The sequence below is a fragment of the Coregonus clupeaformis genome, unplaced genomic scaffold, assembly GCF_020615455.1.
Source record: "Coregonus clupeaformis isolate EN_2021a unplaced genomic scaffold, ASM2061545v1 scaf0386, whole genome shotgun sequence".
In the NCBI taxonomy this organism is placed as follows: Eukaryota; Metazoa; Chordata; class Actinopteri; order Salmoniformes; family Salmonidae; genus Coregonus; species Coregonus clupeaformis.
This window is the reverse complement of record NW_025533841.1, coordinates 327,376-354,883: the sequence shown is the minus strand read 5'-3', so window position 1 is coordinate 354,883 and position 27,508 is coordinate 327,376. Positions and strand designations below refer to the sequence as shown.

The 27,508-nt window shown below is 49.1% G+C and overlaps 1 long non-coding RNA gene and 1 pseudogene across 1 annotated transcript; one reads left to right on the top strand and one right to left on the bottom strand.

Annotated features, from left to right (window-relative positions):
• Positions 1 to 20: 20 nt before the first annotated feature.
• Positions 21 to 26,884, top strand: LOC121558327 (annotated as a pseudogene).
• On the bottom strand, positions 2,600 to 3,438 carry LOC123484636. Its single transcript, XR_006658610.1, has 3 exons — positions 3,163 to 3,438; positions 2,895 to 3,052; positions 2,600 to 2,787 (listed from the first exon to the last, which is right to left on the bottom strand). It is a non-coding gene; the product is annotated as an uncharacterized LOC123484636 (long non-coding RNA).
• Positions 26,885 to 27,508: the final 624 nt, after the last annotated feature.

The window sequence follows — 27,508 nt, the reverse complement described above, 5'->3', positions numbered from 1 at the left end:
TTCTGTCTATAGTAGTCTTCATGTATGTGCAAGATAACAGTAAAGTACTTCAAATCACATAGTCAAAAGTATTCATAGTGAAGTACCGTTTATGATTATTGATTGTGGAAATACACATAATACAGAAAAGTTGTTGTCACATACAAAGACAGACATAAAGGAGAACTCCGTAGACCAGTCACATTCTCAAGCCATAACTAAATCCATGAATGGATCTCCTATAAGATGACAGGAGAACATTTGTAACACTTTCTATGAATCCAGGCTCTGTCGCAGCCGGCCGCGACCGGGAGACTCATGGGCGGCGCACAATTGGCCCAGCATCGTCCAGGGTAGGGGAGGGAATGGCCGGCAGGGATGTAGCTCAGTTGATAGAGCATGGCGTTTGCAACGCCAGGGGAGTGGGTTCGTTTCCCACGGGGGCCAGTAAAAAAAAAATATACATATATATATTTATTCACTAACTGTAAGTCGCTCTGGATAAGAGCGTCTGCTAAATGACAAAAAAAAAAAAAAAAAAAAAAAAAAAAAAAGCCTATATCTATAATGCATACACTCAAGTCATTTACATTTTACATTTTAGTCATTTAGCAGAAGCTCTTATCCAGAGCGACTTACAGTTAGTGAGTGCATAATTTGTAATTTTTTTCATACTGTCATACACTCATAATGACTTAATTGAGTTAAGTGTTAAGTTAAGTGCAGTTATAAACACATAATGAGGGCTTATTATGTATTTCTTGCAATAAAAAAATAAAAATGCTACTAGTTTATTAAATATTCATGACTGCTATTGCACGGCTCATGTCCACACTTCTGTACAATAGGGGGCAATAGGGGGCAGTAATGCACCATAACGTTGGATGCCAACTGTCTATAAACCCCACTGAAGAAGAAAAAGCTACTCATGTAATGCATGCTGGAAAGCAGACAAAAACTAATGATTTGCAAGAGATCTAAACACGATTTATAAGCTACTGAACAACAAGTCCAAGAAAGCATTGCTAACCGCGTTTGCACTTTGAACAGATTTCTCGACAATAATAATGGAAGATGTGACTGGGGCTCAGCTCATTGCAGAGGCACTAAAAGCTCAGGTGAAGTGTGTGCAATTTATATAAAACAGTGTTATACTGTGTAACCGTGTTGCTAAGAATATATTAGTCGCTGATCATGTCCTTGGCAGTGAGAATGTAGCACTACGAGTTGTGAAAGTGTGCCATAGGTCATTGCACTGGTATAGCTAACTATTAATATTGTTGTAGAAAAACATTTAGATGTTTATGTGGAATAGCATATGTTAACATAGTGAGTTTTTGTCCTGGGTCCGCCTGGGTCCTGCAGTCGGTGAAAAGCAATTGCACTGCCTGCATCTCAGAACTGCGGCTGCCTTGATCTCATGAGGTTATCGTTGCCCGCGTGTGCATGACGTCAGAGAAAGTCGGGATCAAGTCGGACACAAATCTAACCAGCATGCATTGGGCGGTGATCGCCGGTGATCGATTCTGCGCAGACCTGGCTCATCTCAAATGGGCCTCTTGTCTATGATCTGTCGGCATGGTTATACTGGCCTGTGGCCTTCTTGGAGGCCTTGATGATATCGGAGGGGGCTCCCATTTGAAGCAGGGCTCCAGATTGGCCATCTTTATGGTCATTATTGAGGACAGGGTGCCATCCAATGCTAGGCTGTTTCTTCTCTTGGTTTTGTTCAGTCCCACAACTGAAAACACCCTCTCAGCATCTGCGTTTGCATGGGGCAACACCAGGACAAGCTTGGCGACGGCAGCAAGCCTCTCGAATTCTTTGGCTCCTGTCACCTATGGAAAATGCACCAAAACACAATGGAAAAACATACCTTGATTTTTGATTGACTAATACTGTGAGTATACTGTAGGTTGATCCATTAACAAAGTTCAGATAAAAACATGCATAATTTGAAACATGCATGACACATATATGCATGCAACAATTTTAAGCAACAGATGTAGCCAAGCCACACCTGCCAAAAGGAAAGACAAAAAAGGAAAAAAAATGTACCTTATGCTTCCGGGTTGCCATTTCAGCCCAGAAGCTTTCCATTTCAGTTTAGTCCTGCAGGGATATCATTGGCATGGTCTGATAATTTAGAAACTCCTCACCCAGAAGGTCATGCTCCTCTGGCCAATGGTATGGGAGGAGATGGGGAAACCTATTTATGAAAGTAGAGTTACAAGTTGTTTCGTTTTAGGTATATAGTCATCAACCAGCAGCAGTTCATACACATCTTTGAGGAGAAGCCACATAAGAATATCTCATGTGCAGTTTAGGAGTGAACACACCTCATCATAAAACTAAGATTATAGACAATAATTTGAGGAAAAAAACTAACCTTTCAACAAAGTACAGGACATCTTCGATGTCACTTTCAGCCCTCTGCCGTACATCTACAAATTGTGCGTGCTTGATCAGTGGCTCTTCCAGTGGCAGCTTCTTAAGTGCATAGTCCACAGCACTTGTCAGGAAACACAACACAGCTTCATGGAATGAATCCACCTGCTGTGGTGTGATGTCACCCTCGTCGAGTAATCTGTTAAGTTTAGCCCTGGTTGTGAACCCAATACAGCATATCGGTATAAGGTACAAGGCTAAATATCACATATCACAGTGTTTGATCATAATAATAGTCAAATACTAACCTGGTAAATGGTTTGCCTTTTCTTCAAAGGCAATTTCACAAGGCTCCTCATGGCACTGCAGAGCTGCTGGAACCATAAACTTGGAACATAGCTTGCGTACGAATTTCACCATCTATAACAGACATTTACAAAAATAGTAGGTGAAACCTGTTTTAGAGGACCCCTGCAGATATCAGCAAGAAACACAGAATGGAAAAAAACAGCAAAATCCAATCCCACCTCATCATGTAACAAAAATATTGATGACTGCTCTCTCTGAAGCAGCAAGTTGAAAGAAGTGAAAGTTGGTACGGTGGCTTGGAAGAACAGCAGGTACACTTCTGTCATGGGGACAGTGAATGTCTGCACAAGTCTCTTGAACCTGGCCTGATTTTCATCTTGAATCAATCAATAAATAACACAAAACAAGAGGTTGTCATTAATACAAGTATGTGACTAACAATCCATGTAGATGCTGCATAATGAAATTGAAAATTGATGACCATACTAGCAGATTTGTAGTAGCTGGCCAGAGGTTCATACAGCCTCAGGATCCTGGTCACACAACGTTCAAGGCTTAGCCAACGGACCGAGATATGCAGGAGGACCTCCATGTACTCCGCTTCATGGAGCTCACAAAACTCTGTTTTAGACATTAAATCCATATCATATATTTTCTACAGCTCAGCATTTCAGTATTACACTTAATAGTATCAAACATGCATACCTGACAGGTATCCTTTCCGATTTGTGCTACCCTTGAACCAGTAACCGATGTCCACTACCATATCCTCCAAATCAAAACCGACACCTGCAATGCATAAATCAATCATAACACATTCAGTCAATGCACGTAATTAGGATACAAATAAAAAGTTACATGTAAAGATAAATCAGGCCTTAACTCACTTTAAAACATCTTTAAAAAATCCCACTCCTGCAGCTTTGGCGGTGTTATGTGCCACATGACAAGGACAACCATGAATATAGGTGTTGGGATGCTTCTGGAGCACCCTAGAGGCAATGGAATTACGTGGTCCAATGTTCACAGCTGCATTGTAAACTGAGAGACCAATGCAGTTCTCCCAAAGGATGCCATGCTCCTCTATGGTGGAGTGTCACGGTTCAGACAGACGACAAGAGGACCACAATTGCGTCACACCAGAAAGTTTATTAAAACTTAAGGGAAAAGGGAAGTAGGGAGTGAGTGAAGGCTCCAGGGGTTATCCCGTCCAATGTGCTGGGTCTGTGCCCCTCCCCCAGTGGCAGCGATGCGTCCGATGACGCCGGTGGTTGGTGGTCCAGAAGTCCTGGGGGGAGGAAACACAGACACAACGGGGCGGATGAAACAAGGCAGAAGTACAGTTCAAGGGAAATCCAAATACGTTATAGCAAGGCAGAAGGCTGGTCAGAGTTACCGGGGTCGAAGAGTAGTCAGGAGTCGTAATGGCAGAAAGCAGGTCTGGTTTTCCTGGGGCAGAAGAGTATCCAAGAATCAGGCAGGTCCGGGGGTCACAAAACAAGGGTGAGCCAGAAGCGCGAGCACACAGGTTCCGGGGTGTGAGCTTTGCAGACGATCTGACAAAGGAGAGCTGAAAGACGGGACTTAAAATACTGGGAGAGGTTAGTGGGTAATGCAGCGCAGCTGGCAGCGTAATTAGAGCCGAGCAGAGCAGGGACAGGTGGAGCTCGTTAGGCTGAGTAGAGAGAGAGAGATGAGCAGAGTGGAAGATAGTGGAAACACATTAAGGTGGTAACCCGGTGGAGTGAGAGGGCTCATGACAGAACCCCCCCAAGGGACGGCCCCAGAAGTCCCAAGAGCAACACCACGCCGGGCGGGAGGAGGGGAGCCGGAGGAGGGCTAGAACTCCTCCGAACGGTCCGAGCGAACGCCCTCATCCTCGGAGGAAGCCGGAGGGCCGTGGTCGGGAGATGGGACAGGTCCCGAGACAGGATCAGGCACAGGACAGGAAGCCGAGCGGGCAGGACGGTTAGGGATCCCTCTGGGGCGGCCCCTACGGATTGCAGGTTGATCAGGATGCCGTTGGTGGAAGGCGGTGATGAGAGTCCTATCCACAATCCGACTAGCTGGCACCCAGGTCCTTTCCTCAGGTCCATAGCCCTCCCAGTCAATGAGGTACTGGAGACCCCTACCCCTCCGTCTGGACCGAAGCAGGCGGCGGACGGTGTAAACCAGACCACCATCCACGAGCCGTGGAGGAGGAGGACAAGGCGCAGCAGGGACCAGCGGACTCTCATGAATGGGCTTAATCTTAGACACATGGAAAGTGGGGTGCACCCTCATGGAATTAGGCAGTTGGAGCCGGACAGCAGTTGGGCTAATCACTCTTATGATAGGGAATGGGCCAATGAACCGAGGTGCCAACTTCTGCGACTCCACCCTGAGTGGCAGGTTCCTTGACGACAACCACACCCTTTGACCAACATGGTAGGTGGGAGCAGGGATTCTCCGACGGTTGGCCCCGGTAGTGTAGCTGGCAACGGATCTGAGAAGTGTGGCTCGGGCCTGTGACCAGGTGCGGCGACATCGACGGGCAAACGCAAGTGCAGATGGGCAAGTAACCTCCCCTTCCTGACTGGCAAATAGAGGAGGCTGGTATCCATAAACACATTGGAAAGGGGACATACCGATGGCAGAGCAGGTCAGAGAATTGTGTGCGTACTCCACCCATGTCAATTGCTGCGACCAGGAGTGGGGGTTGCGTGAAGTCATGCATCGCAGTGCCTTCTCGAGCTCCTGATTTGCCCGCTCTGACTGCCCATTGGATTGGGGATGGAATCCGGAAGTCAGACTGACTGTGGCTCCCAGCAGGTGACAGAACTCCTTCCAAAAAGCGGAGGAGAATTGTGGACCACGGTCAGAAACTACATCCTTTGGCAGTCCATGGATCCGGAAGACGTGTTCCAGGACCACCTGGGCGGTCTCCTTGGCGGTTGGGAGCTTGGGGAGGGGAATGAAGTGTGCCATCTTGCTGAATCGGTCAACTATGGTGAGAATGACGGTCTTGCCCCTAGAAGGGGGCAGCCCCGTGACAAAGTCAAGGGGCGATGTGAGACCAGGGACGTCTGGGCACAGGCAGGGGCTGCAGCAATCCGGCTGGGGGCTGGCAGGACGACTTGTGTTGGTTGCAGATGGGGCAGGCTTGGACGAATTCCCGTACATCCTTTCTCAGAGCGGGCCACCAGAACCTCTGGGCGAGCAGGTTGTAAGTGCGGGTGGAGCCAGGGTGACAAGCTAGGCGGGAGTCATGTCCCCACTGAACGACCTGGGACCTTAGGTTTTCGGGGACAAAAAGGCGGTCAGCTGGGCAAGTGCTGGGACCGGGCTGGTTACGGAGAGCCTCCAGCACCTGTTCCTCAACAGCCCAGGTCAGAGCTGCTACGATGCAGGGACTTGGCAGAATCGACACAGGATCCTTGGAGGGGTTGTCATCCTTCTGGAATTGACGGGAGAGGGCGTCTGGCTTGGTGTTGCGTGATCCAGGCCGGTATGACAGAGTGAAATTAAACCTGGTGAAGAACAGGGCCCAGCGGGACTGCCTGGAGTTCAACCGTTTGGCCGTGCGGATGTACTCCAAGTTCTTATGATCGGTCCAAACGAGAAATGGAATGGTGGACCCCTCCAGCCAGTGACGCCACTCCTCCAAGGCAAGCTTCACAGCCAGCAGCTCTCGGTTCCCTATGTCGTAATTGCACTCAGAGGGGGACAACCGACGTGAGAAAAAGGCACAGGGATGGAGCTTCCTATCCTCCGCAGCCCACTGAGAAATCACAGCACCAACTCCCACATCCGAGGCGTCCACCTCCACAATGAATTGCCGGTCCACGTCAGGCATCTGGAGGATGGGAGCGGAGGTGAACCTTACCTTGAGGGTACTGAAGGCCTTGTCGGCTGCTGGGGTCCAGGTGAAGGGTTGCTTGGTGCTGGTTAGAGCAGTGAGAGGGGCAGCAACGGTACTGTAGTTCCGGATAAACTTTCTATAGAAGTTAGCAAACCCCAGAAACTGTTGCAGCTTCTTTCTGTTCTCCGGAACTGGCCATGACGTGACTGCTGATACTTTGGCAGGATCCATTTGGATACTTCCCTCTGCCACTATGTACCCCAGGAAGGCCACTGTCTTGACGTGAAACTCACATTTCTCTGCCTTGGCGTAGAGGGAATTCTCCAGAAGACGATGAAGGACTTGCTGGACATGGCGGGTGTGTTCAGACAGGTTTCTGGAGTAGATTAAGATGTCATCCAGGTAAACGAAGACAAACTTGTTTAACATGTCCCAGAGTACATCATTCACTAGAGCCTGGAACACAGCAGGAGCATTGGTGAGGCCAAAAGGCATAACCAGATACTCGTAGTGGCCTGTTGGTGTATTGAATGCGGTCTTCCATTCATCTCCCTCCCGGATCCGCACTAGGTGGTAAGCGTTTCTGAGATCCAACTTGGTAAAAACAGTGGCTCCCTGGAGCAACTCAAAAGCAGAGGTGAGCAGAGGGAGAGGGTAACGGTTTTTTACTGTGATGTCGTTGAGTCCCCTGTAGTCGATGCAGGGGCGAAGAGATCCGTCCCTCTTCCCCACAAAGAAGAAGCCAGCACCAGCCGGAGATGAAGATGAACGGATCAATCCTGTGGACAGAGAGTCATTGATGTAGTCCTCCATGGACCTTCTTTCAGGAGCAGACAACGAATACAGACGGCCCCTTGGAGGGGCTGTTCCAGGGAGGAGGTCGATGGCACAGTCGTACGGTCGGTGAGGGGGCAGAGATGTGGCTCTTGCTTTGTTAAACACTTCTCTGAGACCATGGTAGCATTCTGGGACATGGGAGAGGTCAGGGGCGGAGTTAGTAGGTACTGGCCGAGGGGGTAGTGTGGCAGCAAGCAGGCAGGTTCGGTGGCAGTCCTCTCCCCACTCCCTGATCACCCCGGTCACCCAGTCGAGCTGAGGGTTGTGCCGGGCGGAGCCATGGGTAACCCAGGATGAGGGGTTGGCCTGGAGAGGGGAGCAGGTGAAACTGGATAGTTTCTTGATGGTTTCCGGACAGACCCATCAAGACCGGGGCCGTGACATGAGTGACCGATCCGAGTAAGTGTCCGTCCAGTGCCCGGGCAGGAATAGGAGGTGTCAAACGGAGGTTCTCCAGTCCCAGTTGGCGTGCCAGCTTGATGTCCATTATGTTGGCTTCGCGCCAGAATCCACCAGAGCAGCCAGGGTGTGAGTAGAGTCAGAGAGGCGGAGGTGAACTTGCAGCAAGGGTTTGCGGTCGGAGGACTGGATGGTCATTGAGCTCAACCGGACTCCCCCTATGCCCGGTGAGCTTCGGCCTTTAAAAGGGCAGGTTACCACACGATGTCCATCACCTCCACAATAGAGGCAGAGGTTTGAGGTGAGCGGCGCTGGCGCTCTGCAGGAGTGAGAGAGGCTCGCCCAATCTCCATAGGCTCAGACTGATCAAGCTGACTTGGGTGAGTGGCAGTAGCTGACAGGAGCCCAGTCGGATCTCTCCGAATGCCGGTAGTTGGTGGACCTTGGCGCCCCCTCTCACGACGACGGGTCTGTATCCTTCTGTCGATCCGGACAGTCAGTGCGATGGCTTCATCAAGAGTGGAAGGCAGTTCATGGGAGACCAACTCGTCCTTGATATAGTCAGCCAAGCTATGGAAGAACGCGTCCACCAACGATGGTGTGTTCCAAGAACTTCGTCTTGCCAGGGTTCGGAAGTCGATGGAATGGTCTGCGACTGTACGTCTGCCTTGTCGAATCCTGAACAGTTCACGAGACGCCTCTGCGGTTGGTGAATCCAGGTCAAACACCTTCAGCATCTCCTCAGCAAACAGGTCGAAGGTTGCACATGCGGGGGTTTGACGTTCGAACTCTGCTGTTCCCCAGAGTCGAGCTCGGCCCGTCAGGTGAGTGATGGCATACCCCGACCCTAGCCCCCTCCGTGGCGAAGGTCCTTGGCTGCAAGGAGAACTGAAGTCGGCAGCTAGTCAGGAATGGCCGGACCTGGGTAGAATCGCCGTTGAACCGCTCGGGGTTTCCAATCTTGGGTTCCGGGGCAGCGGCTGAAATGACCGGGGCAGGTAACTCGGAGGCAGGGCTGGTGGGCAGACTGGCTGGGGTAAGGTTGGTGAGGAGTTGGATGATCCTGGCGAGTTGTTGTTGCTGCTGCTGGGACTGCTGCTGGTGCTGCTGGAACTGCTGATGCTGTTGGTGGCCGACCTGAAGCAGAGAGGTGATGTCGCCGCTCATGCGGCCTAGCTCTCTCTCAGTGTGTTCCAGGCGTAGCATGGCGGTGGGTTGCTCAGGTTCTTCGGTTTCCATGTCGGGGGAAGTGTGCGCTGAGTCCATGATGGTCAGATCGTACTGTCACGGTTCAGACAGACGACAAGAGGACCACAATTGCGTCACACCAGAAAGTTTATTAAAACTTAAGGGAAAAGGGAAGTAGGGAGTGAGTGAAGGCTCCAGGGGTTATCCCGTCCAATGTGCTGGGTCTGTGCCCCTCCCCCAGTGGCAGCGATGCGTCCGATGACGCCGGTGGTTGGTGGTCCAGAAGTCCTGGGGGAAACACAGACACAACGGGGCGGATGAAACAAGGCAGAAGTACAGTTCAAGGGAAATCCAAATACGTTATAGCAAGGCAGAAGGCTGGTCAGAGTTACCGGGGTCGAAGAGTAGTCAGGAGTCGTAATGGCAGAAAGCAGGTCTGGTTTTCCTGGGGCAGAAGAGTATCCAAGAATCAGGCAGGTCCGGGGTCACAAAACAAGGGTGAGCCAGAAGCGCGAGCACACAGGTTCCGGGTGTGAGCTTTGCAGACGATCTGACAAAGGAGAGCTGAAAGACGGGACTTAAAATACTGGGAGAGGTTAGTGGGTAATGCAGCGCAGCTGGCAGCGTAATTAGAGCCGAGCAGAGCAGGGACAGGTGGAGCTCGTTAGGCTGAGTAGAGAGAGAGAGATGAGCAGAGTGGAAGATAGTGGAAACACATTAAGGTGGTAACCCGGTGGAGTGAGAGGGCTCATGACATGGAGTTAATTTTGGTGAAGATCTCACTTGCTGGCCCACATCTCCTCCCACTTGTTGTGCACATATTTAAGAACTGGTGGACAACTTTGCTGCCCATGAAGACCTGGACAGTAAGCGGGTTCATCTTTTCCACTCCTATAATGACAAGTTAGAATCATACAGATGTTCATGTTATTAGATGTTTAAAAATACACAAAGCACATGTTTTGCAGATGAGAAAAATCTCAAATAGTTTGTGAAATACCAGTGTCATTCCGACCCATCCGTAACAAGGGTATACGGGGCTTTTTTCATCTCCTTCACAAGCTCCTGTGTGAAATATGGTGCGAGTGCTTCATTGGTAATGCAGGATGACTTAGTCCTGGCACACCTGTACTCCTGCGCTGTCTTCGAATCTCCGAAACATTCTTTTAGGAGAGGCCCCAGGTGGTCCGCAAAGGCTAGGGGGACGTTGTGAACTACCAACCCAGCTGTCATTTTGACCTCAGCCCTTCTTGTCTGTAAGAAATAAAAATTATTAATCCTCCCAAAAGACCATAGTTTATTTAAAATAGACGCCTGCGATAATAGGGCACAGGTAAAAAAACACATTCAGCAACTAAGATCTCAAATTAAGAAAACTGGACTGTACTACACTGAAATACAAACCACAAATTAGTCAAAACTATCAACCATGACTTTACCGTGATCAACTAGAACACAAAACTCTTGACTGAACCTTGACAGAATCATTACACATATCATACCTTAACCTCTTGTGCAGACATACCCCAACAGATGGAACGGCCATTGCATATTGGGATATTGTGGCTGTGGACAGGAGAGCTCGTTGCTTATCTTGGTGGCCTTTTGCTTTTTATATGGCGCACTACATCTGTCACACCCTGGTGGCAACATGAGTTTTCAATACGGCAGACTGCACACCAGTAGTGCGTGTTGAGGCTCCCTCTGGTAATAAATGGCCATGAAGAGGTCCACTCATTTTTGAAAATGGATCTATATGTTGCTGCTCCAGCCAGAGCACGACTCTTCTGGCCCTGCTGTTGGATTGGGGGGGTCTCTTCTTTCTGTCCCTCTGTGTCTTCTTCCATCTGCCCTGTTGGTTGTTCTATTTGTCCTGTCTGTTGCTCCTCTGAATGTGCGTCAATCTGTCCTGTCTGTTGCTCCTCTGCTTGTTTGTCAGTCTGTCCTGTCTCCTGCTCTCTCTGTCCTTTGTGTTGCTCCTCTGTCTGTTGTCCTGTTGTTTCTATCAATCGTTCTGGCTGTTCTGTCAGTGTGTTTGTCTGTCTTTTCTCACTTGGCTGGTTCTTTAAATAAAATAAAATCTTTGAAACTGTAATATTCATATGTGTCAGCATACTGAATTGTAATTGGATGCATTATACTGTCATATCATACTGTGCTATGATTGGTTAAGACCACCCAGGTGGTGAGGTCATTCTAAAGATGATCATGGCCAGAGACACATGGACATGCCAGTTATAGCTAGTTAATAAAGAGCTACGTTTATAAATATCCTGTCGTCCCTGCATTTTATTATTTTGTACAAAGCATACAAAACAAGACATGGTGTCAGAGTAAAAGGACTAAAAGATGGATTTTGCTGGAGTTCCTTCACCTCGAATGGATTGGGGGTCTACAAATCTACCCGATGCATGGCGTAAATTCAAACAGCATGTGGAGCTGATGTTCACGGGTCCTCTGAAGGAAAGAGGAGAAGAGGAAAAGTGCAGCTACCTGCTCCTCTGGATCGGTGAAAAAGGGAGAGACATTTACAACACATGGACACTTACCGAGGCTGAATCAAAGGTACTGAAAACATACTACGATCGTTTTGAATCATATGTTGTGCCAAAGACCAATACAATTTTCGCTAGGTACAAATTCCATGAGAAAGTACAAGGCGCTAGCGAATCGTTTGAACAGTTTGTCACTGAGCTGCGTCTGTGTCACGGTTTCGGCCTAGGCTGCCTCTCTTCCTTGCTCGGGCAGGCTTCGGCGTTCGTCGTCTCCGGAATACTAGCTGCCACTGTTGCATGTTTCTATGTTCGTTTGCTTTTGTCTGATTGTTGTTACACCTGTTATCGTTTAGTGTAATTAGTGTCCTATAAGTTCTCGTTGTGTTTGTCTAGTGTTGTGTGTGATTGTTTGACTGTCGTGCCGGTAGGCTGTTATTCTACTGTTTGCTCGGTTGAGCTATTTCTCCATATTGTTTGGAGGGTTTTGTCGCACCTGTTAGTGCGCCCGTTATTTTCGCCTACGTGCAGAGTTTTGCCTCAGGGCATTTATTCGTGCTTGTTTTTGTTGTGCATCTACTAAAGTCTGTTGGACTAACGTTCTGCGTCCTGCGCCTGATTCCACCACCACACCCACCTACATCATCATTGACAGAATCACACACCAGCTCGAATGGAATCAGCAGGAGCCGCAGCAGCACAGGCGACGCTGGAGGACAGGGTCCGCGAGCAGAATGACCAGATCCTGCGGATGGGGTCCGCACTGCAGGAGGTGATCACCACCATCCGAGGCTGGGAGACCCGAGGGACACCTCCACCACCATCTTCCCTGCCCGCACCATCGGCAAGTCAGCCCATTCCCGCTCCGGAACCCAGAGGAGTTCGACTCGCTCCCGAGGGCCTACGATGGGACCGCTGCCGGGTGTCAGGGATTCCTTCTCCAGGTGGAGCTTTACCTGGCCACCGTGCACCCGGGCGCCCCTCGGGACACGAGGCGTGTCCGCCTGATCTCCTGCCTTTCCGGTAAGGCGTTGGAATGGGCCAACGCAGAGTGGAGGAGAATAGACGCTACCACCATCACCTACGACGAGTTCTCCCGCCGCTTCAGGGCGGTGTTTGACCATCCCCCGGAGGGGAAAGCGGCGGGGGAGCATCTGTTCTGCCTCCGGCAGGGGAAGAGGAGTGCCCAGGAGTTCGCCTTGGAATTCCGTATTCTAGCGGCGGATGCAGGGTGGAATGAGCGGGCCCTCATCGATCACTATCGATGTAGTCTACGTGAGGACGTCCGTAGGGAGCTGGCCTGTAGGGACACCAGCCTCTCGTTCGACCAGTTGGTCGACATGTCCATCAGGCTGGATACCCTGCTAGCTACCCGCGGACGTCCCGAGGGGGGTCCGTCCATTTCACCCTCCAGCGCCTCCGAGCCGTGCCCCATGGAGCTCGGTGGCGCTGGCGCTAGAGAGAGGAGGGGTCGGATTACGAGGGGGTCCATCTCCTGCACCAACTGTGGTCGGGGAGGACACACCGAGGCTAGGTGCTGGGGATGGCCTCCTAGGGGAGAAGACGACAGGTCCCGCACTGGGGAGTCCTTCCAGGTGAGTAGGCGCCCCACTCACCCAGAGCTCTCTGTTGCACACTTCTGTATACCTGTGCGTTTTCCACAGGTAGCACCTCATTCCCAGCATAAGGCGCTGGTAGATTCAGGCGCGGCTGGGAATTTTGTTGATAAGGAATTTTGTTTAGCCTTAGGGATTCCCCTTCTCCCTGTTGACGTCCCCTTCCCCGTTCATGCCCTAGATAGCCGTCCGTTGGGTGCGGGCTTGATCAGGGAGGTCACGGCGCCACTTAGGATGTGTGCGCAGGGGGGTCATCAGGAGATGATCCAGCTATTTCTGATCGACTCGACTGCGTATCCGGTGGTGCTGGGCATGCCCTGGTTGAGTACCCATAACCCATCTATTTCGTGGCAGGAGAGGGCTCTGATGGAGTGGTCTGCCCAGTGTGTGGGTCGATGTTTAGGCGTTTCCGTAGGGGCTACCTCGGTGGAGAGTCCAAACCAGGTGCCCGCATTGCACGTTCCCCCTGAGTATGGGGATTTGGCTATTGTGTTCAGTAAGTCGAGGGCGACGCAGTTGCCTCCCCATAGGCAGGGAGATTGTGCGATAGACCTCCAGGCAGGAGCTGCGCTCCCACGGAGCCATGTGTATCCTCTGTCTCAGGAGGAGAAGAGAGCTATGGAGACTTACATAGACGAATCTCTGAGACAAGGATACATACGGCCTTCCACTTCCCCTGCGTCCTCGAGTTTCTTTTTTTGTGAAGAAAAAGGATGGTGGGTTACGCCGTGCATTGATTACCGTGGTCTCAATCAGATCACGGTGAAGTACAGTTATCCACTCCCGCTGATTGCGACCATGACGGAGTCATTGCACGGGGCGCGCTTTCTTCACTAAATTAGATCTCAGGAGCGCGTACAACTTGGTGCGCATTAGGGGGGGCGATGAATGGAAGACAGCCTTTAGTACCACCTCGGGCCATTACGAGTATCTTGTCATGCCATACGGGTTGATGAATGCTCCTTTAGTTTTCCAATCATTCGTGGATGAGATCTTCAGGGACATGCAGGGGCAGGGGGTGGTCGTGTACATAGATGACATTCTCGTGTACTCGCCTACCCGAGTCGAGCATGTGGCCCTGGTGCGCCGAGTGTTGCGGAGGCTGTTGGAGCACGACCTGTATGTCAAGGCAGAGAAGTGTCTGTTTTTCAAGGAGTCGGTCTCCTTTCTGGGTTATCAGTTGTCTGCATCAGGGGTGAAGATGGAGGTAGACCGGGTGTCAGCCGTGCGTAATTGGCAAACACCAACCACTGTGAAGGAGGTGCAGCAGTTTTTGGGGTTTGCGAATTACTACCGGAGGTTTATCCGGGGTTTTGGACAGGTGGCAGCTCCCATAACGTCTCTTTTGAAGGGGGGTCCGGTGCGTCTGCAGTGGTCAGCCGAGGCGGACAGGGCGTTTGGGAGGCTGAAGGACCTGTTTACCTCGGCCCCGGTGCTGGCGCATCCGGATCCCTCTTTGCCATTTCAGGTAGAGGTGGACGCGTCAGAGGCCGGTATAGGAGCCGTGCTTTCGGAACGGTCCGGCGCGCCACCTAAACTCCGCCCTTGTGCTTTTTATTCCAAGAAGCTCAGTCCGGCGGAGCGAAACTATGACGTAGGGGACAGGGAGCTGTTAGCCGTGGTACAGGCCCTAAAGGTGTGGAGGCACTGGCTTGAGGGGGGCTCAACACCCTTTCCTCATTTTGACGGACCACCGTAACCTGGAGTACATCCGGGCAGCGAGGAGGCTGAACCCTCGCCAGGCGAGGTGGAATATGTTTTTGACCCGGTTCACATTTAAGATCACGTACATCCCTGGGTCACAGAATGGTAAGGCAGACGCACTGTCTCGGCGGTATGACACGGAGGAGAGGTCCGTGGAGCCCACTCCCATACTGCCGGAGTCTTGTCTGGTGGCACCGGTAGTGTGGGAGGTCGATGCTGAACTCGAGCGGGCGTTACGCACCGACCCTAGTCCACCTCAATGCCCGGAGGGTCGGAAGTACGTTCCGCTCGAGGTTCAGGATCGATTGATTTATTGGGCTCACACGTCACCCTCCTCTGGACACCCTGGTATCGGCCGGACAGTGCACTGTCTTAGTGCCAAGTACTGGTGGCCCACGTTGGCGAGGGATGTGAGGGTTTATGTTTCCTCCTGCTCGGTGTGCGCCCAGTGTAAGGCGCCTAGACATCTGCCTAGGGGTAAGTTATTACCCCTGCCCGTTCCACAACGACCATGGTCTCACCTCTCGGTGGATTTCCTCACTGACCTTCCTCCTTCACAGGGGAATACCACTATACTGGTCGTTGTGGACCGGTTTTCTAAGGCCTGTCGTTTGCTCCCTATGCCGGGCCTTCCTACTGCCCTGCAAACCGCCAAAGCACTATTCACCCATGTGTTCCGGCACTACGGGTACCCGAGGATATTGTGTCTGATCGAGGTCCCCAATTTACCTCCAGAGTCTGGAGAGCTTTTATGGAGCGGTTGGGGGTCTCGGTGAGCCTCACCTCGGGTTACCACCCGGAGAGTAATGGGCAGGTGGAACGTGTGAACCAGGATGTGGGTAGGTTTCTTAGAACATACTGCCAGGACCGGCCGGAGGAGTGGGCAAGGTACGTTCCCTGAGCCGAAATGGCCCAGAATTCCCTACGCCATTCCTCCACTAACCTAACCCCCTTTCCAATGTGTGTTAGGTTACCAGCCGGTTCTGGCACCTTGGCAGCAGAGCCAGATCGAGGCTCCTGCGGTGGATGAGTGGGTGCGGCGCTCGGAGGAGACATGGAACGCTGCACACGTCCACCTGCAGCGGGCCCTCCGTCGTCATAAGGCGAGCGCCGATCTCCACCGCAGTGAGGGACCGGTGTACGCACCTGGTGATCGAGTCTGGCTCTCTACCAGAAACCTGCCCCTCCGCCTGCCCTGTCGGAAACTGGGTCGGCGGTTTGTAGGGCCATTTAAAGTCCTGAGAAGATTGAACGAGGTGTGTTACAAATTACAACTACCTGTGGAGTATAAAAGTATTAACCCCTCGTTCCATGTGTCGCTTCTCAGGCCGGTGGTAGCTGGCCCACTCCAAGAAAGTGAGATCAGGGAGACTCCTCCGCCCCCAATGGACATCGAGGGGGCACCGGCGTACTCCGTGCGGTCCATTTTGGATTCGAGACGTCGGATGGGGGGTCTTCAATATCTAGTGGAGTGGGAGGGGTACGGCCCGGAGGAACGGTGCTGGGTGCCGAGGAGAGACATTTTGGACCCGTCTCTCCTGACGGAATTCCATCGTGGGCACCCGACGCACCCTGCTCCGCGTCCTCCTGGTCGTCCCCGAGGCCGGAGTCGGCGCACGTCTGGAGCCGCGCGTCAAGGGGGGGGTACTGTCACGGTTTCGGCCGAGGCTGCCTCTCTTCCTTGCTCGGGCAGGCTTCGGCGTTCGTCGTCTCCGGAATACTAGCTGCCACCGTTGCATGTTTCTATGTTCGTTTGCTTTTGTCTGATTGTTGTTACACCTGTTATCGTTTAGTGTAATTAGTGTCCTGTAAGTTCTCGTTGTGTTTGTCTAGTGTTGTGTGTGATTGTTTGACTGTCGTGCCGGTAGGCTGTTATTCTACTGTTTGCTCGGTTGAGCTATTTCTCCATATTGTTTGGAGGGTTTTGTCGCACCTGTTAGTGCGCCCGTTATTTTCGCCTACGTGCGGAGTTTTGCCTCAGGGCATTTATTCGTGCTTGTTTTTGTTGTGCATCTACTAAAGTCTGTTGGACTAACGTTCTGCGTCCTGCGCCTGATTCCACCACCACACCCACCTACATCATCATTGACAGTCTGCTTGTGAAAGACTGTGATTATGCAAACAAGGATGAGAGGGTCAGGGACCGTATTGTATTTGGAATTGTTGGGATTTTTTTTCTAATAATTGGATTGAAGTGATGAATAGCTTAGAAGGAATGCATTAATGAGGAGCATAGGTTTGTACTATACTGATATAAATTGTTTCACATAACAGGCTGTGATTCATGTGTGGAACGTTAGGGGAAGGACAGATAAGACTTGTATTTCTTACAGATACGAACACTGCCTCTTTGTTGTCTGTGAACCGTTGTCTGTGAACCGTCCTTGGATGTAGGAACCTACAGTCTTTTGGGTGCTGACTCTACAGGTTATTATGATAGCAACTTATGCCTGGGAACGGTGGAGCGCCAAGGGGTGGGACTAACCCGTGCGCCAACGGATTGGCTGAGTAAAGTCTAAACCACACTCAGTCCTTTACTCTGATTGGCCAACAGAAGAGGTGGGAACTCTCTGTCAGAGTATTTGAGAAAGTACCTGTAAACAATGGTTTAGTTCTCTGAGTGCCCTGTGTGGTATTTCAGTGGACCCGTATATACGAACCTTCATACTTATCATACATACATTTTGCATATAATAAATTAAGCTTGGATTGAAGATCTCTTGATTCTTATTCCAATACCAGATTTGAATTACGCAATTTCTAACAGAATACACTCACCGCGAGTGAGAGAGAAACTTTTGAATGTTGGATCAGAGTTAACGCTGGACAAAGCTATCGACATAGCCAGATCTCACGAGCTAGCACAGATTCAGTGAACAAGCCCTAAGCCACCTTTTTATTACTAAACCAGCTCTCCCCAAATCACGTGATATTAACTACCCTTACATAGACTACATGAGCGTGTAGTGTGTGAGGGTCAGTTTCATAGCTTTTTTGCATTGCTAATTATGTCTGCCTGTCTGTCTGACCCTTTGTGTGTCTGTCTGCCTGTCTTCCGGTCTTTCCCTCTGTCTGTCTGTTCCTCTCCAGTCCAGGTGCGTGTCTGGTTGTGTCTGGACCGGGACTCATCCATTCACTTGGTGGAATGGCCAACGCTAACATGAACTGCTGGTATGCTAGAACTCCACAAACAGAAGACCCTACTACTCATGTTCAGTGGCCTTTCAAAATAAGGAATGCTATCCGCACACTGCAAAAAATGATCTGAGGACTCCAAACTATCTCAGCTTGTCAGTTGATGTCATTGTGTGATACCTCTCTCTCTGTAGGCCTGTGATTGTTATTGGAGGCTCCTCTGATCAAAACCAAGAGACCACTGGGGCGTTTCAAGAGTTTCCACAGGTACCGATTCAACCATGACATTTCTGACTATTGAACATTAGGGGATGGTATCCCGGGACACAGATTAAGCTTAGTCATGGCCTAAAAAGCAAACTCAATAGAGAATCTCTGTCTGGGAAACTGGCCCTAGCAGTTTAATTGCTGAAAGAGGAAATAATTTGTTATTTGTGGTCCTCTTTCTCTGTCAGGTGGAGGCATGCAGATTGTACAGTAAGTTCTCTGCTAGGTCTAGCAGTCTGGATATGATCTCCTCAGTGGTAGAGAAGGTATACAGTCTACTCTGACTCCCTCTGTGTAGTCCTCTTCATACCATTTGGTATCACCTGCAATTGTCTGTTTTCTGACCTCTAATTTTCCAGCTTAGCAAGGTACCTTAACTGCTTCATAAGAGCACAGCACAGCCTTAATTGATCTGAATGGAAGGGTGTTTGGTCTGTCTAAGGCAGCACGCACTAGCATGTATGGACGTCCAGGTGCTGTATACGTAGACATATCTGGGGACATGGTCAATGCTAAATTGGACAGGAGCAGAGCCAGGTTAGTGGCCATCACTGTCTTTCATCCATTTAAAATGTATACTAATGTGTTACTGTTGAATATGTATACCTCTGAATTCACATCACCGTAGTCATTTTTATTTTATTTTGTTATACCTTTTAACGTCTGAAGTGAACCAGAAATTAAATTACTTAGAAAATATAGCACTATATCAAAATATTCTCATCAGAGAATAGCAATAAGCCTCGATAGACCTTCATGATTTATTTACATATGCAATACAGTTGCTAGGTAACATGTTTAATGTTTGACCTATTATTTATTATTACCTTTGTCAGAGAGGTGCCCTGTAGTCCACCTCCTCCTGTGAGTATGGCTGACCATATGGCGATCACAGAAGCACTGGCGGTCCTGAAAGGAGCCAAACGGCCTTTACTCATCATTGGCAAAGGTAGGCATTGCTTTTTTAATAGCCATATACAGTGGGGAAAAAAAGTTTTTAGTCAGCCACCAATTGTGCAAGTTCTCCCACTTAAAAAGATGAAAGAGGCCTGTAATTTTCATCATAGGTACACGTCAACTATGACAGACAAAATGAGAAAAAAAATCCAGAAAATCACATTGTAGGATTTCTTATGAATTTATTTGCAAATTATGGTGGAAAATAAGTATTTGGTCAATAACAAATGTTTCTCAATACTTTGTTACATACCCTTTGTTGGCAATGACACAGGTCAAACGTTTTCTGTAAGTCTTCACAAGGTTTTCACACACTGTTGCTGGTATTTTGGCCCATTCCTCCATGCAGATCTCCTCTAGAGCAGTGATGTTTTGGGGCTGTCGCTGGGCAACACAGACTTTCAACTCCCTCCAAAGATTTTCTATGGGGTTGAGATCTGGAGACTGGCTAGGCCACTCCAGGACCTTGAAATGCTTCTTACGAAGCCACTCCTTCGTTGCCCGGGCGGTGTGTTTGGGATCATTGTCATGCTGAAAGACCCAGCCACGTTTCATCTTCAATGCCCTTGCTGATGGAAGGAGGTTTTCACTCAAAATCTCACGATACATGGCCCCATTCATTCTTTCCTTTACACGGATCAGTCGTCCTGGTCCCTTTGCAGAAAAACAGCCCCAAAGCATGATGTTTCCACCCCCATGCTTCACAGTAGGTATGGTGTTCTTTGGATGCAACTCAGCATTTTTTGTCCTCCAAACACGACGAGTTGAGTTTTTACCAAAAAGTTCTATTTTGGTTTCATCTGACCATATGACATTCTCCCAATCATCTTCTTGATCATCCAAATGCACTCTAGCAAACTTCAGACGGGCCTGGACATGTACTGGCTTAAGCAGGGGGACACGTCTTCCACTGCAGGATTTGAGTCCCTGGCGGCGTAGTGTGTTACTGATGGTAGGCTTTGTTACTTTGGTCCCAGCTCTCTGCAGGTCATTCACTAGGTCCCCCCGTGTGGTTCTGGGATTTTTGCTCACCGTTCTTGTGATCATTTTGACCCCACAGGGTGAGATCTTGCGTGGAGCCCCCAGATCGAGGGAGATTATCAGTGGTCTTGTATGTCTTCCATTTCCTAATAATTGCTCCCACAGTTAATTTCTTCAAACCAAGCTGCTTACCTATTGCAGATTCAGTCTTCCCAGCCTGGTGCAGGTCTACAATTTTGTTTCTGGTGTCCTTTGACAGCTCTTTGGTCTTGGCCATAGTGGAGTTTGGAGTGTGACTGTTTGAGGTTGTGGACAGGTGTCTTTTATACTGATAACAAGTTCAAACAGGTGCCATTAATACAGGTAACGAGTGGAGGACAGAGGAGCCTCTTAAAGAAGAAGTTACAGGTCTGTGAGAACCAGAAATCTTGCTTGTTTGTAGGTGACCAAATACTTATTTTCCACCATAATTTGCAAATAAATTCATTAAAAATCCTACAATGTGATTTTCTGGATTTTTTTTCCTCAATTTGTCTGTCATAGTTGACGTGTACCTATGATGAAAATTACATGCCTCTCTCATCTTTTTAAGTGGGAGAACTTGCATAATTGGTGGCTGACTAAATACTTTATTTCCCCACTGTAATCTGGGGGAAACAGAACTAAAATCTTGCATAATTGCGTCAGATACTTGGATAAGGTCTGGGGAGATGTTAAGAGAAAGATACTAACGCCACTTGCGAACTCTCCACCCCCCTAAACGGAAACTCTCTGCAAGTTTCAGGCAAGTTTATGGGCCAAATGTCCCCTCCCGTTCTGAAATTGAAAAGATGCGAGCACCTGCGAAATCGGGATTTGTCCAAATGATTAGTGGTGAAAAATCAGCGTACCGGAACAAAGTTGTCACATCCCATTCTGTTGACAGACGCTACTTCCAGTTATGTTACGTGCGTCTGTCCAGGAGAGATCAATAGCCAGCTGAGACGCACTGTAACACATATAGCACTGTACCACGGTTCAGTTGAAAACTGGGCCACGTTCAGTCGACAAATGTTGTTGACATGATTTCTCATTCTACCTGTCCGAGAGAGGCACGTTCGTTCTACATGCTATATTTCTATCTGAACGTTGCACAACGTTTTGCTCAGCTGAATGCATCCCAGTTGTGAAGGCCAGTCTGTTGAAATCCATGTGGCAGTGCCCTCTGTCTGTGTCCCTCTGCAGGTGCAGCCCATTGAAGAGCAGAGGGGGCTCTGAAGGAGCTGGTGGAGGGGTGTGACCTGCCCTTCCTGCCCACCCCCATGGGTAAAGGGGTGCTGCCTGACGATCACCCCAACTGTGTTGCTGCTGCCCGCTCCAGGTCAGCCTCTCCTTCTCTCAGCTGGCATCATATTCATGTACAGACCATTGACTGTAGAAGTAGGACCAATAATTTCCCTGACCATTTGAATGGACCAGGAAACTCCTGAAATCCCTATCTATAACTAGTCTCTCCTGGCCAGGTCATGTCAATGTAAACTGGTGTCAATCAAACAACTACACTACTCCTATAACTAGCCTCTTTTCATTACATTTTGTTTTGTCCCTGCTCTCCTCCTCTCTTCCTATCCTCCTCCTCCTCTCTTCCTATCCTCCTCCTCCTCCTCTCTTCCTATCTTCCTCCTCCTCTCTTCCTCCTCCTCCTCCTCTCTTCCTATCCTCCTGGTTCTATGGTCTTGGTGGGGACTGCAGAGCTCTGCTCCAGTCTGATGTTGTGGTGCCTACTTGGTGCCAGACTCAACTGGATCCTGCACTTTGGCCTTCCCCCCAGGTTTGACCCCCAAGTAAAGGTCATCCAGCTAGGTCAAAGGTCACCAGTAGGGTTTCTTTTTTTTCCTTCTTTTTTTTGGATTCCAGATTTTCTGCTTATTCCGTTCTGATTTCTGGAATCTTCCAACAGGGATTTCTGGGAATTTTGGGAAAGTAACTGTAATTTTGCAACCCTAGTCACAGGTCATTTCATAGTGAACTACAGTTCATTGTAACCAGGTATAAAGGTATTTGACTCAGTCTATTGGATTTAGTCTATCAATTATATAGCTTCTCTATAAGTATTTGTAAGTCTTTGTGGTCTCTTCAAATAATGTCATGGCTGTCTTAGTTCTGTACAGTACATCTATATTTAAGCAATAAGGCCCGAGGGGGTGTGGTATATGGCCAATATACCACGTCTAGGGGCTGTTCTTAAGCACGATGTAACGCGGAGTGCCTCGATACAGCCCTTAGCCGTGGTATATTGGCCATATACCACAAACCCCAGAGGTGCCTTATTGCTATTATAAACTGGTTACCAACGTAATTCGAACAGTCAAAATACATTTCAAATCAAATCAAATCAAATTTTATTGGCCACATGCGCCGAAATACAACAGGTGCAGACATTACAGTGAAATGCTTACTTACAGCCCTTAACCAACAGTGCATTTATTTTTAACAAAAAAGTTAAAATAAAACAACAAAAAAAGTGTTGAGAAAAAAAGAGCAGAAGTAAAATAAAATAACAGTAGGGAGGCTATATATACAGGGGGGTACCGGTGCAGAGTCAATGTGCGGGGGCACCGGCTAGTTGAGGTAGTTGAAGTAATATGTACATGTGGGTAGAGTTAAAGTGACTATGCATAAATAATTAACCGAGTAGCAGCAGCGTAAAAGGATGGGGTGGGGGGGCAGTGCAAATAGTCCGGGTAGCCATGATTAGCTGTTCAGGAGTCTTAAGGCTTGGGGGTAGAAGCTGTTGAGAAGTCTTTTGGACCTAGACTTGGCACTCCGGTACCGCTTGCCGTGCGGTAGCAGAGAGAACAGTCTATGACTAGGGTGGCTGGAGTCTTTGACAATTTTGAGGGCCTTCCTCTGACACCGCCTGGTATAGAGGTCCTGGATGGCAGGAAACTTGGCCCCAGTGATGTACTGGGCCGTACGCACTACCCTCTGTAGTGCCTTGCGGTCGGAGGCCAAGCAGTTGCCATACCAGGCGGTGATGCAACCAGTCAGGATGCTCTCGATGGTGCAGCTGTATAATTTTTTGAGGATCTGAGGACCCATGCCAAATCTTTTCAATCTCCTGAGGGGGAATAGGCTTTGTCGTGCCCTCTTCACGACTGTCTTGGTGTGTTTGGACCATGATAGTTCGTTGGTGATGTGGACACCAAGGAACTTGAAGCTCTCAACCTGTTCCACTACAGCCCCGTCGATGAGAATGGGGGCGTGCTCAGTCCTCTTTTTTTTTTCCTGTAGTCCACAATCATCTCCTTTGTCTTGGTCACGTTGAGGGAGAGGTTGTTATCTGTAGCTCAACTGTAGTTCTCTGTAGCTCAACTGGTAGAGCACGGCGCTTGAAACGCCAAGGTAGTGGGTTCGAGCCCCGGGACCACCCATACACAAAAATGTATGCACGCATGACTGTAAGTCGCTTTGGATAAAAGCGTCTGCTAAATGGCATATTATTATTATCCTGGCACCACACGGCCAGGTCTCTGACCTCCTCCCTCAACGTGACCCATGTTATACGGTCAGATATACCACGGCTTTCAGCCAATCAGCATTCAGGGCTCGAGTCACCCGGTTTATAAAAGGGAACGTGTGTGTGTCAGCCTTAGCATTATGTGGTGGTGCCTGGTTATTTCTGTTGTGTTTAGCTTGAGGTTTGGCCACTCCTCCAGCTGCTGTTACATGTGTCACGCACGGCGCTCTTCCTGTCGTGTCGTTGCTGGTATGTTGTAGTAACGTTCCACATACGTTATTTATGTCAAGGTCAATGTCAAGGTTGATCTGTGTGCTGAGGAGATGGGGAACAACGTGCAACCTGCTGCTGCTCTCCTGGGGGACATCAATACTATTGTCAAGCAGGTAACACAACACAGTCCTGGGGGACATCAATACTATTGTCAAGCAGGTAACACAACTCAGTCCTGGGGGACATCAATACTATTGTCAAGCAGGTAACACAACTCAGTCCTGGGGGACATCAATACTATTGTCAAGCAGGTAACACAATTCAGTCCTGGGGGACATCAATACTATTGTCAAGCAGGTAATACAACTCAGTCCTGGGGGACATCAATACTATTGTCAAGCAGGTAACACAACTCAGTCCTGGGGGACATCAATGCTATTGTCAAGCAGGTAACACAACACAGTCCTGGGGACATCAATACTATTGTCAAGCCTGTAACACAACTCAGTCCTGGGGGACATCAATACTATTGTCAAGCAGGTAACACAACTCAGTCCTGGGGGAAATCAGTGCTATTGTCAAGCAGATAACACAACACAGGCACCTAATATCTGCCCTATATCTGCATATTCTTTTTTTAAGAAACAAGCATTGATTGTCCTGCAGCACAGCAATGTGAGTTATTATATGGATTATAATTAATGGACATTTATGTAAGGGTTGATAGGGAAAATGATGTCTGACATTTCTAAGAGTACAAACTTCAGAAGCCTTTTTAAACCTCAAATACACTACACGTTTTAAATGTTCTGCATTGCAGGAAAGTTCTCCTGCAACAAGGTGATCAAATTAAGATCCTACATCTGTACTTTATTCAGTTTGTTTAGTTTCTACTCCTCATCTTTACGTTCAGCTCCTGGAGTACGTTCACAAAGATGGCTGGAGGTATCCAGCTGATACAGAATGGTGGACCACGTTGAAAGAGAAGATGGTTGCTATGACAAAGGTGACAAAGGTGTGTTGGTGTGTCCGTCTGTGACCTGTGATCTGTGACCTAAGCAAGTTAGATTCTGCCTTTGTGTCTGTATTACTGACTCTTTGTTATCTGTGAAATAACTTGACTTAAATCCAACAGGTAGAATACATTATGGTACAGATGTAGTATTGCACTTAAATCCAACAGGTAGAATACATTATGGTACAGATGTAGTATTGCTCTTAAATCCAACAGGTAGAAGGCATTATGGTACAGATGTAGTATTGCTCTTAAATCCAACAGGTAGAAGACATTATGGTACAGATGTATTCTGAGTCTTGTCATAGGCATGTATGATCCCGTCCGGTCAGGTCCAACAACTTTGCTGTTTGGGTACCTACCACCCCTGATTTGATTGTGTTTCTCTCTCCAGGCGTTAGCTCTACAGTCGACAACACCCATGAACTACTACCAAGTGTTCCACCACATCTCCCAGCTGCTGCCCCACGACTGTGTCATCGTGAGTGAGGGGGCCAACACCATGGACATCGGGCGCACCATGTTGAACAACTACCTTCCTCGACACAGGCAAGGCATGCCGCCTCACACAGAGATCAAAGGTCAAATCCGCCAAGTATCCTGTGCCTTTGCCCTGAAGACAAGTAGGAATGAGTTGGGATCTGTTGATAGTTATCCCTGAGAAGACTTCTCAATGGAGTGCTGCCTGACAGGCTGACTGGATGACTTCTCAATGTAGTGCTGCCTGACAGGCTGACTGGATGACTTCTCAATATAGTGCTGCCTGAGAGGCTGACTAAATTACTTCTCAATGTAGTGCTGCCTGAGAGGCTGACTAAATTACTTCTCAATGTAGTGCTGCCTGAGAGGCTGACTAAATTACTTCTCAATGTAGTGCTGCCTGAGAGGCTGACTAAATTACTTCTCAATGTAGTGCTGCCTGAGAGGCTGACTAAATTACTTCTCAATGTAGTGCTGCCTGAGAGGCTGACTAAATTACTTCTCAATGGAGTGCTGCCTGACAGGCTGACTGGATGACTTCTCAATGTAGTGCTGCCTGACAGGCTGACTGGATAACTTCTCAATGTAGTGCTGCCTGACAGGCTGACTGGATAACTTCTCAATGTAGTGCTGCCTGACAGGCTGACTGGATTACTTCTCAATGTAGTGCTGCCTGAGAGGCTGACTAAATTACTTCTCAATGTAGTGCTGCCTGACAGGCTGACTAAATTACTTCTCAATGTAGTGCTGCCTGACAGGCTGACTGGAGGACTTCTCAATGTAGTGCTGACTGACAGGCTGACTAGATGGACTCTTTTATTATCTTACCCCCCCAGATGTTGTTCATTGCTTCCTACTTAACACATACACACACACACACACCAACTATGGTACCTTTACACACACTGAACTCTTATTAACGCAGCCTGGTGTCTGTGTGTGTGTGTGTGTGTGTGTGTGTGTGTGTGTGTGTGTGTGTGCAGGTTGGATGCTGGTACCTTCGGGACGATGGGGGTGGGTCTGGGCTTTGCCATCGCGGCTGCAGTAGTGCAGAGGAACCAGAACACAGGCCAGAGGGTGGTGTGTGTGGAGGGGGACAGTGCCTTTGGATTCTCTGGGATGGAGGTGGAGACCATGTGCAGGTTGGTTCAGTCAAGGTCTCTCTCGCATAGCAAAACGTGCTTGTAGTATTCACCGGTCCGGTGCATAGGAGAATACAATTTTTATCAATTTTTCCTAAGTGTCAACCACCTAACCTAGTCATTGATGCTTTCCCTGGTCATTGATGCTCTCCCTGGTCATTGATGCTCTCCCTGGTCATTGATGCTCTCCCTGGTCATTGATGCTCTCCCTGGTCATTGATGCTCTCCCTGGTCATTGATGCTCTCCCTGGCCATTGATGCTTTCCCTGGCCATTGATGCTTTCCCAGGTCATTGATGCTCTTCCCTCTGACCAGGTATAAACTCCCAGTGGTCATCATCGTGGTCAACAACAATGGGATCTACAGCGGAGTGGACGCAGCGACGTGGGAAATGATGGGGAAGATGGGAGATCTGACCACTGTGTGAGTACATAGGGGTTTGGGTTTAAAGGTCAATGTGGGACTGGGCCTACTCTGACTGGTTATGTCCAGGTCAGGATTCCCTCTAGTGAAGGTATGTTGGTCATCTTCTCCTCTCCCCCCTGTGACCCTGCTGCCTGAAGCCCGCAATGACGAGATCATGAAGGCCTTTGGAGGACGAGGGTTCCTGGTGCGGACAGAGGAGGAGCTGCGTAGTGCCTTACAGCTCAGCCTCAGTGACTGGGAGAGACCTAGTCTCCTCAACGTCCTCATAGACCCCTCCTCAGACAGGAAGCAACAGGTATTCCCTGGTCTATACCAGGCAAATTCAAATCAAGACCTCAAAGCCAGTTCGAGTGTTGTTTATGATGTGTATCTAGTGTAGGAAAGTGTTTATAATGTGTAAGAAAGTGTTGTTTATTTCTGGTCCTGGAAGGCTGCAGTCATCAAATACGCTCTTAATGGGGCCTCCCGAGTGGCGCAGCGGTCTAAGGCACTGCATCGCAGTGCTTGAGGCGTCACTGCAGACCTGGGTTCGATCCCAGGCTGTCACAAGCGGCCTTGACCGGGAGACCCATGAGGCGGTGCACAATTGGCCCAACGTCGTCCGGGTTAGGGGAGGGTTTGGGCAGCCGGGATTTCCTTG